The following is a 19,275-nucleotide window of genomic DNA, read 5'->3' on the forward strand; positions in this document are numbered from 1 at the left end:
ACCATTTTTGGCTCTTACCATGAAAAAAATATTCCTACATTTATTTAGAGCAGATGAAAATAAGGTCAAATAGCCCAAAACCCTGTCCATAAGAGTGAAATGATTTGATGTTTGCTCATTTTCCTATCCTATTGCTCGGCTTTTAACTCTTTGCCAAAGTAGGGCTGTGATGATAAATGTGGAAATATGTTTAGAAGAATTTTACATTTTTACCTATATTGGATTTCTTTCGCCTAAGGGAATGGGAAGGAGGGGGAAAAATGAAACACAAGGTTTTGCAAAGATGAATGTTGAAAACTCTATTTGCATGTATTTTGAAAATAAAGAGCTATTATTAAAATTTAAAATAAAATAAAATGGTTATTTATTTAAGTGCCATAATAAAAAAAAATAAAATAGAACTTGGTTTCTAGGGTCAAGTATGTATTTTTCTCAGCTTCAGGAGTTTCTTGTAGCAGTTTTCAGAAATCCTTCTAGAAAACTGACCACAATCATTCTTTTCTGCCCTGAAGCTGTTAGGAGTGAGCCTGGCCCACTGTAGCTGTAAAATCCAGTTAATAAAGTAACAAGACTTCTTCTTGACCAATGCTGGGCCCTTCAGGCACTGGGATTGCACACTGGACTCCCAGTTCATTTCTACAGACCCTCTCCACTGATTTGCCAATTCCTCCCAGGTGTCCCCAGACCAAGAAGCCCAGAAACCCCTAGCACTACTGCTGATTCAGAGGTTCCACCTCACTGATGGCAGAGGTCCATACCAGAGCTGGGCCTGAGCTGGGCTGGCACAGCCTGCACTGGAATTGCATGCTGATCTCCCACCTTTGCTCTACAGACTTTTTCTGCTGATACTTTAAGTTGCCTTTGGTAAATCTGGGCTGAGAGATTTGAAAGTTACCAGTACTGCTACTGTTTCTGAAGTTGGGCTGGAGCCAAGCAGAGCTACACGACCTCCACCAGAATTGCATGATGGACTCCCACCCTGATGTCACAGAGTTTTTCTACTGACCTTCTAAGTTGTTGGCACCTGAAAAATGTTCTACACCATCTTTTTAGGTATTCTGATGCTTCAAAATTTGTTTAGAGTCATTATATAAATGAATTTGGAGACATTTTTGGGGTGAGACTGGGCTAGTTCTTACCTTTACTCCACTATTTTGACTGCACTTCCCTGAAAAGATTTGGAAAATAGAAATTCAATGCTCTTGATTGTCTAGTTATATGGTCATCAAATCAATTCTAAATACAGTTGAAGCCATTAGCTAAATTTACTTTAAGTTTGGGAAAGGAATTAGCAATTTTCCTGATTTTTAATACCTTAGCAAAAGCCTGGTGGCAATGCCTAAATTTTAATTCATTAGCTATAAATATCATTAGTTCAAAGAATAATGGAATTTGAAAACTGAAAAATTCTCAACTTAGGTCTTTTCTGTTAGTAAATGAACTCAATAAACATTTATTAAACTCAAACTTTATGCCAAGCAGTATGGTAAGTTTTGGGGATTATAAACACACACATGTATACATACATGCATTTATATACACATATACATACATATAGGCACACATATGCATATATACATGTACGTGCATGTAGATATGTGTATCTACATATATACACATATGTGCATACAATGCATATGTGTAAATATACACACACACACATGCATACATATACACAGAGTCCCTGGTTTTAAGGATGTCATAGTCTAATGGGAGAAATAGTATGGAAACACATATGTAAATAAGATCAATTCAAGATAAATTGAAAATAATCAAAAAAGACAATATAAATCAGGCAGATTAGGAAAGTCCTGTTGTGAAGGAACTCAGAAATTGAGATTAAATAGGAGAAAATTTTAGGCATTGGAGATAGCCAGTGAAAATGCTTGTATTACAGAAAAACTGTGCATGGAGTGGAGTGGGCAAAGGGTCTGTAAGATGTGAGACAAATGGAAAGAGGAGAAGAGCAGGTTTTGCAGTACTTTACACGCCAGAGGATTTCTTATTAGATTGTAGAAATAGTAGGGAGACACTATAATTCATTTATTAGGTTGATGATATAGTTAGAACTGAGTTTTAAGAATACTTCTATGATATATGAGTGGAGAATAGACTAAGGACACACACACACACACACACACACACACACACACAATGGAATCATCACTGTAGTATATCTTAACAATAAATCTATCCTTGATGACCTCTAAGTAAGGGTAAATCACTAGTTCTCGAGGAATCCCATGCAATCATTCCATTTTCAGACACTTTTAATTCTTTGGGAGTTTTTTTTTTTTCTTTCTCATATCAACCATTAAATTCCCTCCTTGGAATTTCTTATATTGTCCTTGGTTCCTTCTTTATGGGACAAATAAATATATCATTCTATTCATTTTTCTACAAAACAGTTTTTCAAATATCAAAAGATAGGTATAAGTTCTATCCACATTCTCTCCTTATCCAAAGCAAGCACAATTATTTCAATCAATACTCACATGACATAGACTTAAGGTCTTTCAACTTTCTTCTTATTCTCATTTGAACAGATCCCAATCTATCATTATTGTAAAATTTTATTGCTTACTTTTTGTCTGCCATAGCCAAATGCTTCTTCATGTTAAGCTTGCTAGATCTCCAAAGCTACATTGCTGATTTCTTTTCATGCTCTTGAGAAAAACATTATATATATATATATATATATATATATATATATAAAATATTCATATTGGTTTTCATGTTATATTTAGTACAATGTTCTATTTGTCAAGATCCTTTTACACATTGCCATCCAGTGTTTTAGCAATGCCCCTCACCTTATGCCATCTGCAAAATTTGATGAACTTTTTATCTATGCTTTATTCAGATCAATGTTTTTTGAAAGTAAGCAATACAGTGCCATGAATAGATCTTTTTTTATCAACTTTGAGCCATCTTTCCCATTTTCTTCTTCCAAATATCATTGATGGTGGCCAATCATATCAGCCAGCACTTTGGTGATAAAATGATAAAGTTTTCTGGAGGTCTTGGAGTAACCTTCATTTCAGTTGAGTAATCTACATGATAATAGACAAGAGCTAAAGTCCAGATCCTTTATTATCTCCTTCAAAGTCTCATCTCCTTGCCTGGGGCTTCAGCTAGCTTTCTTGAGAGCCTTTCAGATGGTTCTTGGTCTCTGCTGGAGGAAGCAGAAAGACAGACCAACTACCAGGAGGCTGATGAAGATGGAATGCATCTCTCTGAGTCCAAAGTCTTGTGCTTCAGCCTCCAGCCACCACAAAGGTGGATGATGGAATGAATCTTTCTCTCCTTGGCTCTGAGAGCCTGAGATCCTGCCTCCAGTCCACTTGTCTTCTCTGGCTCTCACACTCTGGCTGAGTTTATCCCAAGTTATGTACTCTCTTATAATTACATTATCATAGGTGTGAATCTTGTAGAACTATATTAAGTACTAAGTACATGTACTGAACTAGAAAAGTATTAGGCACCATGTAAATTAGATAACCATTCTCTTTATCAATTCCACTGACTTAGCATCTTGAAAAAAATCCGTATTTCAAGTTCAGAGTTCTGGCCCTTAACACCATTAAGAATGATAATGATAATGCTCTTACTCAGCTTGCCTCCTCCCTCATTTTCATTACAAAGTTTATTCTGTGGTTAGCAAATAGTTTTTGATTTGCTTATTTAAATGATGATTCTCTTCCTTAACAGAAATGAGACTGGCTTTAACACATTAGTTTCTCAACTTCACAAAATAAATTCTGCTTACTTATATTTCCAAGCCTAATTGTTGATTTCTTATGAGTTTTTTTTTTAATTTATTAAAAATAGTTCTTCTAAGGACAATAATCTTTTGTTGAATAAAATGAGCCATTAATTGAGAATAAGTATATCAAATCTGTTTATAGTCTAATCATTGGTAAACTTTAGTGGTAAGATATCTTGCTTCCAAAAGAAATGTGTTTAAAATAAAATTAAAAAATAAAAAAAATATATGTAGCAAAAAATTAGAACAATTTCTATTTTTACAACACTAATGTGTATTAGCTGTGTTACATAGTTTGTATAACTGTGACCCAAGACCAAGGGGTTCATAATTACCAAAATAGTTAATATAAAGTCAGGAATTCTCATTTTCTTTAAAAAGTTATGCAATGATTTCATTTCTACCAAGAGATTAATATTAAATCAAAAATGATTTCATTTTCAGTAAATGGATTTTGCATGGTTTAATGTCTGTTTGAATAATTATTGCATTCAATTTTTGATAACTTACTAAAAATGTGTTTTTAAGAAACAATAGGGAAAATATGATTTCAACATATCTTTTTCTAGAAAGTTCAAATTCTAGAGCCTTGATCTTACCAGTATAGAAAGTTTCTGAAAAGGAAACTCCTAAAATGCAAATTAACAACTTGTCTGCAATTTAAAGCTTTGGAAATTTGTTAATATACATTGAGAAATTAAGTGATGTTTTCAAAGTCACATGGTCTTAGGATTTTAAATAGAACTTTAACCCTGATTCCAGTGTGGTCTCTCTCTGTGCTTTGCTCCATTCTGACTTGCAGGTGAGTAACATAAATATTTGAGTTATAAATACAGAAATATGCTGAAAATGTGTGGAGAACAAATCAATAGTGAGAATATTTTTTTTCCTTATCTGGTTTTCTTAAATGCAAGGTAAAGCTGAAAAGGAAATGCAATTAAAACCAGTGATTACCTGTAAGGGCCACCTGGCATATACATTGAAACAGAGGGTTCTGGTTAGGATGGCTACCCTCAATAGATGTTGTTCCATTGTAGCATTTGTCTGGATAAATGGCAGAGATATTTTTCATAAACTGGCAAAAACCTCCAGTCCATCCTGAAGCACATGCACACTATAAGGAAAAAAGCCATTAAAAAGGGTAAATATTTATCCTTAAATACTAAGTTTTGTGGTTGAACATGCAAACATGTTTTAATTTACAAGATTCTCATTTTTTCAAAAGTTTAAAAAGTGTCAAAAAGTACTTTTCAATGCTCAGTTCTCTCCAGTTTGTAAATTCCATTTCCTTATATCAAATTCCAAATAATTTTGGTGTTTGAATATCCTATACCTCATCTAAACTTTCTGATTAGTCACTTGGTCAAAAATTTCTCCTTTTCACCATATATAGGTAGTGTGGTATAAGTTGACTTTGATGTGATTATATTAAAAAAAAAGTTTGGAAAATTATTGTACTAGGAAAAGAAGAAAGGGAGCAGCAGAATGGGATAATTGATTATACTTTCCTTCCCTTCTCCCTGCCCCCATGGAGGCTATATTATATATCCCAAGTGAAAATAAAATTTGCAGTTTTCCTAGTAGAAAGGTTATTTAAAACATAATGATCCAATAAAAGTCTGTCAAATTATTTTAGAACCTTAGTTTCTTCACCTGTAAAATAAGGTTATTACTTTTAATTTTTAAGATTCATTTCTGTGTGACTATTTTAAATTTTAATATCTCTGCATTTCTTATTACCTTGGCAACATTCTGAAGAAATCCTGATAGTATGAAATTTGCCTGGATCACCCACTAGTATCTTCAACTATCCACTCTTTCTCCCTCATTATTTCCCTCTTTCCCTGTCTCTGCCCCTCATGTTTCTATCTTTCTTTCTCTCAATGCATATATAGTTACATAGAAATAGACAGCTAGATGACAACTCTATATTTCTGTTTTTGTATAGGAATCTCTCTCTTTCAAATCTCATCAATAAAGATCTTGATAAAGTACTTTCTTGGACAAAGGCAAATTAGCAACTATTCTGCTCTTTAGAGATTTATAAAATTATATAAGTACATTGAGCACTTTAAAGATCTTTTCCAAGTCACATGACCTTAGTATTTAAGGCAGAAGTTAAAGCTTTATTCAAATACCATATCTCTCTATTTACTTTTCTTTCTTTCTTTTTTTCTTTCTTTCTTTCTTTCTCTGTGTCTCTCTCTCCTCAGCACATTTCAGGATTTATATATTTATAACTCAAACATTTCTGTTGCTCAGATGAGAGGCAATATGGATTATTGTCATTGTCTTGAATGAAATTTTTTATTGGTTTTGTGATTTGTTGTTTGATCCACTCATTATTTAGAATTAGATTATTTAATTGTCAATTGGTTTTTTGTCTCTCTTTTCCTGGTCCTTTATTTAATACGATTCTAATTTTGTATGTTTACCATTCTCCTGGCCTATGCTCCGGTCTATGAGTGATTACAAGCATTCTTTTCTGCCCTGGAATTGTAAGGAAGGTACCTGCCCCATTGTGGCAGTAAATTCTGCTGTTTTAGTCCTGCTTTCCTTGGGATTGTCACCCAGGACTGGGACTCAGATCTGATCAGTGGCAAAGTAACAACGTCATACCTCATTGCTAGCAAAGTGATTTCCTTCTGACTAGTTCTTTGAACTAATCATCTGTGTACAGAAAGAGCTAAAAGTCACTGCTACTACTGCTGATTCACAGGCTTCTAATGCCTAGTTTGCTATAGCTGCACTTTCACCTTGGTGTGAGACAACTTGGCTACTGATGGTCCAAGTTGCTTGGGCTGGAAAATTGCTTCACTCTATCTTTTTTGTGACTTTTGATGCTCTAACATTTGTTTAGTTTTAATTTAGGTATTTGGAGAGATTAGGAGGAAATCACAAGAATAATCACAAGCCTTTACCATCTTGGCTCTTTCTTTAGGAATATGTATCTTTTTTCAATGGTACATGATACACGTGCAGAAATTTACTATTCATTAGGTTAGGAAATCCTAAAAATCAAATGAAGAAAGTATGAAATATATGAAATACATTCTTTTCAGATGATGATACAATAAAATCAAATGCAAAAAAAAATCAAATTCTATGCAATAAAGTGTTATGGAAAGAGATTTTATATATATATATATAAAATTGAATATATTAATTAAAATAAATAATTAAAAATGAATAATCACAAATAAAAGAATGACTGGGTCAAAATATCATAGAAGTAACTAATACTTTTATAAAAAATTTACAATAATGAGATAATATACCATAACCTATGGAATATTGCCAAAATGTTCTAAGGAAAATTTTACATTTAAAGATGCTTATGTGAATAAATTAGAGAAAGAAGAGATTAATGAATGAGGCATTCATCCAACATACCTAGAAATAGAACATTTTGAAAATTTCCACTTAGGTAGCCTTCTTTGTAGTGGCAAGAAACTGGAAACTAAGTGGATGCCCATCAATTGGAGAATGACTGAATAAATTGTGGTATATGAATATTATGGAATATTATTGTTCTGTAAAAAATGACCAGCAGGATGATTTCAGAAAAGCCTAGAGAGACTTACGTGAACTGATGCTGAGTGAAATGAGCTGGACCAGGAGATCATCATATACTTCAACAACATAATATATGATGATCAATTCTGATGGCCATGGCCCTCTTCAACAATGAGATGAACCAAATCAGTTCCAATAGAGCAATAATGAACTGAACCAGCTACACCTAGTGAAAGAACTCTGGGAGATGTCTATGAACCACTACATAGAATTCCCAATCCCTCTATTTTTGTCCATCGGCATTTTTTATTTCCTTCACAGGCTAATTGTACACTATTTGAAAGTCTGATTTTTTTTTTTACAGCAAAATAACTGTTTGGACATGTATACATATATTGTATTTAACTTATATTTCAACATATTTAACATGTATTGGTCAACCTGCCATCTGGGGGAAGGGGTGGGGGGAAGAAGGGGAAAAGTTGGAACAAAAGATTTTGTAATTGTCAATGCTGAAAAAACACCCATGCATATATCTTGTAAATAAAAATTTATAATAAATAAAAGAAAAAAAGACAATCTTCACTTAAAGACCAACTTTCAAATTTTAAAACTCAAAGGAGAGAAAAATAAAATTAAAAGAAAAATGAACTAGTAAAACCTAGCTTTATAAGAGAAAAAAAAATCAACAAAATAGGCAAATATTTTATTGATTTGGTTTAGAAAAAGAGAGAAAACCAAATTATTTTAATCAAAAATTAAAAGGATGGAATCACTATCAATCAAGAAGATAGACACAATTAATAATTTCACTCAAATGGAATTGAATGACTCCAGGAGACAACAAGAATCAGTAAAGCAAAACCAAAAAAAAAAAAAAAAAAAAAAAAACCAAACAAACAAAGAGAAAAATCAAACAAACAAAGAGAAAAATCAAACAGTGGGGGAAAAATATGTAATAACTTCTTGGGAAAACAACAGATCTAGAAAATAGATGTAGGAGAGACAATCTGAGAATTATTGGACTCACAAAAAAATAAGATGAAAAAAAGAGCCTGGACACTATTTTCCAGGAAATTATCAAAGAGAACTGCCCAGAAGTCATAGAAACAGAGGGTAAAATAGACACTGAAAGAATTTATCGATCACCTACTGAAAGGGATCTTAAAATCAAAACACCAAGAAATATAGTGGCCAAATGCCAGAACCCTCAGATGAAGGAAAAAATACTGCAAGCGGCTAGAAAAACCCAATTCAAATATAGAGGAGCCGCAATAAGGATTACTCAGGATCTAGCAGCATCCACATTAAAAGATCAAAGGGCCTGGAATATGATATTCCGAAAGGCTAAGGAATTCGGTATGCAACCAAAAATAACCTACCCAGACAGAATGAGCATCTTTTTCCAAGGAAGAAGATGGACATTCAATGAAATAAGTAAATTTTATCTATTTCTGATGAAAAAACAGAACTTAACAAAAAGTTTGATCTACAAACATAGAACTCAAGAGAAATCTAAAAAGGTAGAAAGAAATCTTGGGAACTATATTTCTGCTATAAAGATGTATAAAGAATACATGTATACCTTGTTCTAGAAACTAGAGGGGGAAAGGATATTGTATCAGAAAAAGGGTAAAGTGGGAGAACTACATCTCACGAAAAGGCAAAGGAAACCTATTATATCTGAGCGAAAGAATGGAGGGGGATGAATATAGTGGGTATCTTACTGCCATCAGAATTGGCTTTAAGAGAAAAATTTTAGACATATTCAATTTATGGTGAAACTTTTCCCACCTCATTGAAAAGTGAGAAGGAAAAAGTGAAAAGGGAAGGAATAAGCTAATCGGAAGGAAATATGGAAACTGTGAGGGAAAGGAGTAAGATAGGGGGAGGAACTCTAAGGCGGGGGAAGGGATACTAAAAAGGGAGGGCTGTCAGAAGCAAGTGGTGCTCAAAAGTTTAATACTGGGGAAGGGGGCAAGGGGAAAAGAAGGGAGAAAGCATAAACAGGGGATAATAAGATGGCAAGTAATACAGAATTGGTCATTTTAACCATAAATGTGAATGGGGTAAACTCCCCCATAAAGAACAAGTGGTTAGCAGAATGGATTAAAAGGAAACACACCTGAAGCAGGGAGATACATGCAGAGTAAAGGTAAAAAGTTGGAGCAAAATCTACTATGCTTCAGGTGAAGTAAAAAAAAAGCAGGGGTAGCCATCCTGATCTCAGATCAAGTGAAAGCAAAAATTGATCTAATTAAAAGAGATAAGGAAGGGCACTATATCTTGCTAAAGAGCAGCATAGATAATATCAAACATAAATGCACCAAGTAGTTTAGCATTTAAATTCTTAAAAGAAAAAATTAAGAGAGCTGCAAGGAGAAATAGAGAGTAAAACTATAATAATGGGAGATCTCAACCTTGCACACTCATAATTAGATAAATCATACCACAAAATAAATAAGAAAGAAGTAAAAGAAGTAAATAGAATACTAGAAAAGTTAGATATGATAGATCTCTGGAGAAAATGTAATGGAGACAGAAAGGAGTATACTTTCTTTTCAGCAGTTCATGGAACCTATACAAAAATTGACCATATGTTAGGACATAAAAACCTCAAACTCAAATGCAGTAAGGCAGAAATAGTAAATGCATCCTTTTCAGACCACGATGCAATGAAAATTACATTCAACAAAAAACTAGGGGAAAGTAGACGAAAAAATAATTGGAAACTAAATAATCTCATACTAAAGAATGATTGGGCGAAACAGCAAATCATAGATATAATTAATAACTTCACCCAAGAAAATGACAATAATGACACATCATACCAAAATGTGTGGGATGCAGCCAAAGCAGTAATAAGAGGAAATTTCATATCTCTAGAGGCCTACTTGCCTAAAATAGAGAAAAAGAAGGTCAATGAATTGGGCTTGCAACTAAAAATGCTAGAAAAGGAACAAATTAAAAACCTCCAGTCAAACACTAAACTCGAAATTCTAAAAATAAAAGGAGAGATCAATAAAATTGAAAGTAAAAAAACAAAACTATTGAATTAATTAATAAAACTAAGAGTTGGTTCTATGAAAAAAACCAAGAAAATAGACAAACCCTTAGTAAATTGGATTTAAAAAAAGAAAAGGAAAGAGGAAAATAAAATTGTTAATCTTAAAAATGAAAAGGGACCACTAACGAAGAGGAAATTAGAGCAATAATTAGGAGTTACTTTGCCCAACTTTATGCCAATAAATTCAACAACTTAAATGAAATGGAAGAATACCTTAAAAAATATTGCTTGCCCAGATTAATAGAGGAAGAAGTAAATATCCCAAACAGTCCCATCTTAGAAAAAGAAATAGAATAAACTATCAACCAATTCCCTAAGAAAAAATCCCCAGGACCAGATGGATTTACATGTGAATTCTACCAAACATTGAAAGAAAAAATAACTCCAATGCTATATAAACTATATCAAAAAAATAGGGATTGAAGGAGTCCTATCAAATTCCTTTTACGACACAGGCATGGTACTGATACCTAGACTAGATAGACTGAAAACAGAGAAAGAAAATTATAGACCAATCTCCCTAATGAATATTGATGCTAAAATCTTAAATAAAATATTAGCAAAAAGATTACAGAAAATCATCCCCAGGATAATACACTATGACCAAGTAGGATTTATACCAGGAATGCAGGGCTGGTTTAATATTAGGAAAACTATTAGCATAATCGACTATATCAATAACCAAACTAACAAAAACCATATCATCATCTCAATAGATGCAGAAAAAGCTTTTGATAAAATCCAACATCCATTCCTAATAAAAACACTTGAGAGGATAGGAATAAATGGACTTTTCCTTAAAATAGTCAGGAGCATATATTTAAAACCATCAGTAAGCATCATATGCAATGGGGAAAAACTGGAACCTTTCCCAGTAAGATCTGGAGTGAAGCAAGGTTGCCCACTATCACCATTATTATTTAATATCGTATTAGAAACACTAGCCTCGGCAATAAGAGTCAAGAAAGAGATTAAAGGAATTAGAGTAGGCAATGAGGAAATCAAACTATCACTCTTTGCAGATGATATGATGGTATACCTAGAGAACTCCAGAGATTCTATTAAACAGCTATTAGAAATAATTCATAATTTTAGCAAAGTAGCAGGGTACAAAATAAATCCCCATAAATCCTCAGCATTTTTATACATCACCAACAAAATCCAACAGCAAGAAATACAAAGAGAAATTCCATTCAAAATAACTATTGACAGCATAAAATATTTGGGAATCTATCTACCAAAGGAAAGTCAGGAATTATATGAACAAAATTTCAAAAAACTTTCCACACAAATAAAGTCAGACTTAAACAATTGAAAAAAAAAATTAAGTGCTCTTGGATAGGCCGAGTGAATATAATAAAGATGACAATACTCCCTAAACTAATCTATTTATTTAGTGCTATACCAATCAAACTTCCAAGAAAATATTTTAATGAACTAGAAGAAATAACAACAAAATTCATATGGAAGAATAAAAGGTCGAGAATCCTAAGGGAATTAATGAAAAAAAAATCAAATGAAGGTGGCCTAGCTGTACCTGATCTAAAACTATATTATAAAACAGCAGTCACCAAAACCATTTGGTATTGGCTAAGAAATAGATTAGTTGATCAGTGGAATAGGTTAGGTTCACAAGACAGAATAGTCAGTTATAGCAATCTAGTGTTTGACAAACCCAAAGATCCTAACTTTGGGGATAAGAATTCATTATTTGATAAAAAGTGCTGGGATAACTGGAAATTAGTATGGCAAAAATTAGGCATGGACCCATACTTAACCCCATACAACAAGATAAGATCAAAATGAGTTCATGATTTAGGCTTAAAGAATGAGATTATAAATAAATTAGAGAAACATAGGATAGTTTATCTCTCAGACTTGTGGAGGAGGAAGGAATTTGTGACCAAAGATGAACTAGAGATCATTATTGATCACAAAATAGAAAATTTTGATTATATCGAATTGAAAAGTTTTTGTACAAACAAAACAAATGCAGACAAGATTAGAGGGGAAACAATAAACTGGGAAAACATTTTTACAATCAAAGGTTCTGATAAAGCCCTCATTTCCAAAATATATAGAGAATTGACCCTAATTTCTAAGAAATCAAGCCATTATCCAATTGATAAATGGTCCAAGGATATGAACAGACAATTTTCAGATGATGAAATTGAAACTATTTCTACTCATATGAAAGAAGCACTATTGATCATTATTGATCAAAGAAATACAAATTAAGACAAGTCTGAGATACCACTACACACCTGTCAGATTGGCTAAGATGACAGGAAAAAATAATGATGAATAATGGAGGGGATGTGGAAAAAGTGGGACACTGATACATTTTTGGTGGAGTTGTGAACAAATCCAACCATTCTGAAGAACAATCTGAAATTATGCCCAAAAAGTTATCAATCTGGGCATACCGTTTGATCCAGCAGTATTACTTCTGGGCTTATATGCCAAAGAAATACTAAATAAGGGGAAGGGACCTGTATGTGCCAAAATGTTTGTGGTAGCCCTGTTTGTAGTGGCTAGAAACTGGAAAATGAATGGATGCCCATCAATTGGAGAATGATTGGGTAAATTGTGGTATATGAATGTTATGGAATATTATTGTTCTGTAAGAAATGACCAGCAGGATGAAGACAGAGAGGCTTGCAGAGACTTACATGAACTGATGCTAAGTGAAATGAGCAGAACCAGATCATTATATACTTCAACAACGATACTGTATGAGGATGTATTCTGATGGAAGTGAATTTCTTCGAGAAATAGAAGATCTAACTCAGTTTCAATTGATCAAAGATGGGTAGAAGCAGCTACACCCAAGAAAGAACACTGGGATATTAATGTAAAATATTTGCATTTTGTTTTTTTCCCCGGGCTATTTTTACCTTCTAAATCCAATTCTTCCTGTGCAACAAGAGAACTATTCCGTTCTGCACACATATATTGTATCTAGGATATACTGTGACATATTCAACATGTATAATACTGCTTGCCATCTGGAGGAGGGGATTGAGGGAGGGAGGGATAAAGTCAGAACAGAAGTGAGTGCAAGGGATAATGTTTTAAAGATTTTTTTTTCAAAATTAAAAAAAAATTGGTAGTGGCCAAAAATAACATAGTGGATCAGTGGAATAGGTTAGGTACACAAGAGACTATAATAAATGACTGATAACCCCAAAGATTCTGGTGTCTGTGATAAGAACTTGACAAAAGTGCTTGAGACACTAGAAAACTGTATGGCAGAATCAGGCATACATGAACTTCTCAAGCAATATACTAAGATAAGGTCAAATTTAAATGAGCAGACAGATTTCAGAAAAATCTAGAAAGACTTTCGTGAAGCAATGCTGAGTAAAGTGAGCAGAATCAGGAGAACATTGTACATAGTAAAAACATTCTTTAATGATCAACCAAGATATACAACTGTTCTCAGCAATACAATGATCCAAGATATTTCTGAAAGACTCATAATAGCAAATGCTAGTGTATAAATTAAAAAATACGAATGCAGCAGATTGGAGCCTACTATTACATTTCATGTTTGTTTTTTGTTTTTTTTTCTTTCTTTTTCATAGTCTCCCCTTCTTCCTTTGCTCTGATTCTTTATTCATACCATAGCTAATGTTGAAACATGTTTGATATATTTTTGTACAATTATAACTATATCATACTATTTTCCTTTTGGGGAAAGGAGGTATTTGGAAAGATAAGGGAAAAATGGAAGTGAAATTTTTATAAAAGTGAATATTGAAAAACAATTACATATAATTGGAAAATAAATAAATTTAAGGGAAGAAACACATGCATGCCTAATTATTCTTCTTTAAGACGCCTCATCTTATTTTCTAATTGTATAATTTTTTTTTAATATTCTTGTTCTTGGGTTTAAAAAATGTTTTCTTTTTCTTGAATGTCTCTGATTTACAAATTCTTTTTTGAATTCTATAAATTCTTTCTGGGCAGATAGCCATTTAACATTACACTTTGGGGGAGAAGAAGCTTTTTTTTTTTTAACTTCAATGGCCTCCTCTGAAGATAAATTCTGACTTCTCTATTCCCATAATAAGTTTCTATGGTCAAGTTCTTTCTCCTTTGCCAGGTATTTTTTTTAACAAAAAAAAAAAATATTTGTGTACAACCTGTAATCCTGGAAACAGCAAGGGGAAGGGATGGTGCCTTTGGCTTCATTTCAATTCTCTCCTCTTGAGTAGAACCCAAAACCAAGAACTCTGCTCTCCTGTTTAGTGCCCACAGCCAGCAGAACCCTGCCCCTCTGCTTCTGCAATCACCTGATGTTCTAGTTCTTCTCATACAAGGCAGTGTCTCAGCAACATAGCTGGGCACTGGGTTTCTAATCACCTGAAGTTTCCTCAATTTTTCCATACTGAAGCTTGGACTCCCCATGTTGTCTATGAGGTAAAATTTCCTGAATTTTGGGCTGAACACAGCTGTAGAGCTTTCCCCTTACTGTTTCAATGGAACTAGCCTGGATATGTTCAGATTTCACACCCAGTTAAATCTTGATCATTCTTGTCTTTCTTCAAGTATTCTTTGGTTTGGGAGACTTCAGTTCTGCACTAGTCTTATTAATTTTTCACTGGTTTATGTTTGCCCTGAGGTGAAATTTTGTTTTGTTTGTTGGAGAAATCTAGAGAGCTTGGAATTTTTTTCACCTACTCTGCCATCTTCCCAGAATTCTCTCTTCTTAATTCATTGACACATTCTTCCATTCATTAATATACATGTTGTTTTCAATGATAAAATATTAATCTTCTGAGGATAGGGGCTATTTTCTTTTTGTATTACTTCTCTAGTATTTATATGCTACAGATGTATATGTTGAAGAGAAGGAAATTAATATGTGGATAAAAGAGATCTGAGGACAGGGAATATAATTATGGTGAATAACAACCTTCAGGAGAAGAAAAAAAGAACTAGCAAAAAGAATAAAAGACCTTATTTTTAAAATAATCAAAATTTCTAAGAATAAAATTGTGATTCTTTTGAAGAGAAGAGTATATTTTCATATATTTTCTTCTTATTTCCTCAATATATTGTTATGAATCAATGTAATATCACAGGCATGCCAAATACATAGATAAAGAGACAGACAGATGGATAGATTGATAATTTTCTAAATGCATTTAAAATTGCAAAGAATTTTGGAATGAGGGTCCCTTAAGTGAAGAAGGGGAGTGTCAAATAATGTTCAAAGTTATTTATATCCTTCTTCAATATGATTATTTTAAACAAAATAAAATCATAATATGATATTGAGGAGAAGGAAGAAAAGCAGGAAGAGAGGCAATAGGAAGAGGAGGAATAGAAAGAGGAATATATTTGTATGATACTTGATGTTTTGCAAAGTGATTCATACATTTTAGCTAATTTGATCCTCAAGACAACTTTATGAGGTAGATGCCATTATTAGCTTCATTTCAGAAATGTATAAAAAGAGATAGAGAGATTAAGTGATCATTCCAGGGACACACAGAAAATAAGCATTAGAGACATGATTCAAATTTAGTTCCTCCCAATTGCACATCCTGCACGCTATTCACTTTGAAACCTAAATGACAAATATGGTCAATATGGCCAATAGCAAATTTGGAGTTTTCTCTTAAAAGAAGAAGTTATTCTTCTAACTTCTGTATTACTCTTTGTGTCACGCTGTCTATCCCTATACAATAGCCCTGCAATGGAAGTTTTGTGAATAATAAGACAAATAGTGTAGGGAATTTAAAAAGACAGCTTAGAGGAATTTTTATCAGGACTTGGAGATTTGACTTCCAAACTAGAAAGAGACCCATTCTTCCTGAAATTTTGATAAGCAGGAAATATTATGAACTCCCAAATGCGCATTCATCTTGTTTCATTTCATAATACGTAGTATTATAAAATGTAGTTCTTATTGATCTATGATATAGTTTTATCAAAATTCAAACAAAAACAAATCAATACAGATTACTTGCACAGACTGATAGTAGCCATTTCAACAATTTCCTATGCATTTTTCCAATTATTTTCTATAAATTATCTCGCTCATTATCCATGTTGCTTCTGCAAATAAACTATGGAGTTTGCAATAAAATGTATATATGAACTGATGCCCCATATTTCTACTTATCTAGGTCAAAATTTTGTATTCACCTTGAATTTTCCCTCTCCTTCAACTTATACATCTAAACAATTGTTAAGTCATATATTCCTCATGCTAGAATTCTGCTCATTTTCGCCTCTTAGAATCTTTTTGTTTCTTCAAGTTTGAGCTTGACTCCTTTTTCATAGAGCCTTAATAGATTCCGCCCAACCCATCTAATTTCTTTGAATGATGATTTCTTCCTGTGCTCCCTAGTAACAGTTCTACATGTTCTGTCCAAAACGTGGACACTAAGAGGTAAATTACATTGCCTGCCATTAGTAAATCAAGATACATTTTAATTCTTAGGCATGGAGACCATGAATAAGACTGTAGCTAGCATCATAATAGAAAACTATGTTAAATGATTGGCTAAATACCTTGTCAGCCACTAGTAACAAGGTATGTAGTACTTTAAACCTGAGGAATTAAATGCTGCTGTAATGATTATGGCACCTTCTATGAATGTGGAGACCTGGGGGCTTGTCATTACATATCTTTGTTAAAAGTTAGGATATGAGTTGTGTTATCCACTAACATATATACTCACACAAATGACTGAATGAACAGCAACAACAAATTTGGATAAGAGCTTTGTCAGCTAATAGATATATGACAAGCCAGTAAGCTGAAGGTTTGGTGTGTTTATGCTTCAGAACAACTAAGAGTTATCACTCTCATCCAGTGTCTATCATCCACTTCTTTTAAGTTCTTTGAAAATGGTTTACAGAAGGTTACTGAGAAAATTAGTAGCAGGACTGGGAACAGATTTCAAATGTTTATGGTTTCCCATATTTTTTCCTGAAACCAAAATAGCAATATTCTCTGTTTGTAAAATATGATACCACATGAAAGTTCCTCTCCCACCTCCCCACCCCCACCTTGGTAAAGTAAAACTGAACATCTGCTGATGAATTATTTCAATTATAAGAAGTGTGTTACAATTCATTAAATCTGGCTTTATGCAGTCTGTGCTGTCAAATGTATTCACTATATTTTAAATTTTTATTGACTCTAGGTAAATCTATAAATACTAGGAAATAATAAGGTTTTTCCAGAGGAAAAATCCACTGATTATTATGAAGATGTAAATTTTTAGGCAACTACGTGGCATATTGGACAAAACACTGGACCAATAGTCAAGAAAATCTGAATTCAAATTCTGCCTCAGATATTTGGTAATGGTTTAATCCTTGCCAAATCATTTAAATCCATGATTTGTCTTAGTTTCTTTATCTATAAAATGAGGACAATAACATCTGTCTTTTAGGCTTTTTGTGAGGATTAAATGAGATAATGTTTGTAAAGCATTTTGCACTTAAAGTGCTGTAAAATAATAACTATTATCTTAGTTTATCATCATCTTCATCATCATTATCATCATTGTTATCATTGGAAATTATCACACTATCATTTTTGTCTTGTTAACACAAGAAAGCAAGAATGACATAAGTGAATAAAGATCTGGTTTTGAATCCAGGATTATCAGGATTCATGTCCCATCTCTGACATTCACAAGTTGCCTAAGGATTTCAATGCTTCAGACATCTCTGAGATAAGAAGACAAGAAACAAGAGAAGGCCCTGAAGTATTTGCTATAGCACAAATTCCCTCATCTGAGAGCTCCCATTATCACCAAAATCATAGGTTTAATCTATACTTTCCCAGGGTTTTATTAAACATTTTTAAAAAGTCAGTTATCTAGTCCTTCGTGAATCAATAAATATTAATTAAGTACTTTCTATGTGTCAGGCACTGTTAATGATTATGTGGTTCACTGGACAGAGCACTAGGCCTTGATTCATGAAGACCTGAGTTCAAATTCAACTTTACTCACTATCTGTTTGGCTGATCAAGTCACTTAATCTTTCTTTGTTTTAACTTCTTCAATTATAAAATGAGGATATTAATAACAATAATACCTACCTTATAAAGTTGTTATAAGGATCAAATGATATAATTGTAAAAATTGTTTAGCAAAATACTTGGTAAATAGGTAGTACATAAATCTAATTCTCTTTTCCTTATTCAAGATACAAAAAAAAATCAAAATGGTAGTCACTGTTCCCAAAAAGCACACAATTTTGTGCATTAGACAATGTGCATTCAAGGAGCTTAGAGTCTAATAGGGGACCTATTACAGGGGAACATAATGTCCTGAATGTTATTAAAATTTCTTTTTCCTAAAATTTATAACATATGTAAATCAAGGATTTCCCCAGGGTCCTTGGCAATAAAATGTAAATTTTGGTATTCAGGAAAGTAGTACAAATGGATATCAATGGAAAGAAGAGCAATATGCTAGCAATAGCTAGAAGTAAAGAGAACTTTATCCTATTTCTGACTACAAAAAAAGTAGGCTACAGCTGGAATTGAGTGAGGTGAGGGTATTAGCCTGGAGAAGAGAAAATTACAGTGGTATATGAGAGTGCCTTCAATTCTATGATAGATAATAGTTCTTCTTGACTCCAAGGAGTATAGCTGGGAGTAATGGATTGGATTTGCTTTAGTTACTTCAGAAAGAGATAGTGAAAGGAAAATGTAAAAACAAAACAATAATAATTAGTATCTCAATGTGAGCTGACAGAGTGGATATATATATTGGGTTTTCCAAGACTGCAGATATTCAAGAGAAGATCGGATGAACACTTGTAGGGAATATTGTAAAGAAATTTGCTAATAAATAAAAAATGGACTAAATATGAGTGGCTTTAAGGACTGAAATTCTATAATGCTGTGATTTTCTGACATAATTACTCTGGACTGAATTTCCTC

This window comes from Antechinus flavipes, chromosome 4 (genome assembly GCF_016432865.1).
Source record: "Antechinus flavipes isolate AdamAnt ecotype Samford, QLD, Australia chromosome 4, AdamAnt_v2, whole genome shotgun sequence".
In the NCBI taxonomy this organism is placed as follows: Eukaryota; Metazoa; Chordata; class Mammalia; order Dasyuromorphia; family Dasyuridae; genus Antechinus; species Antechinus flavipes.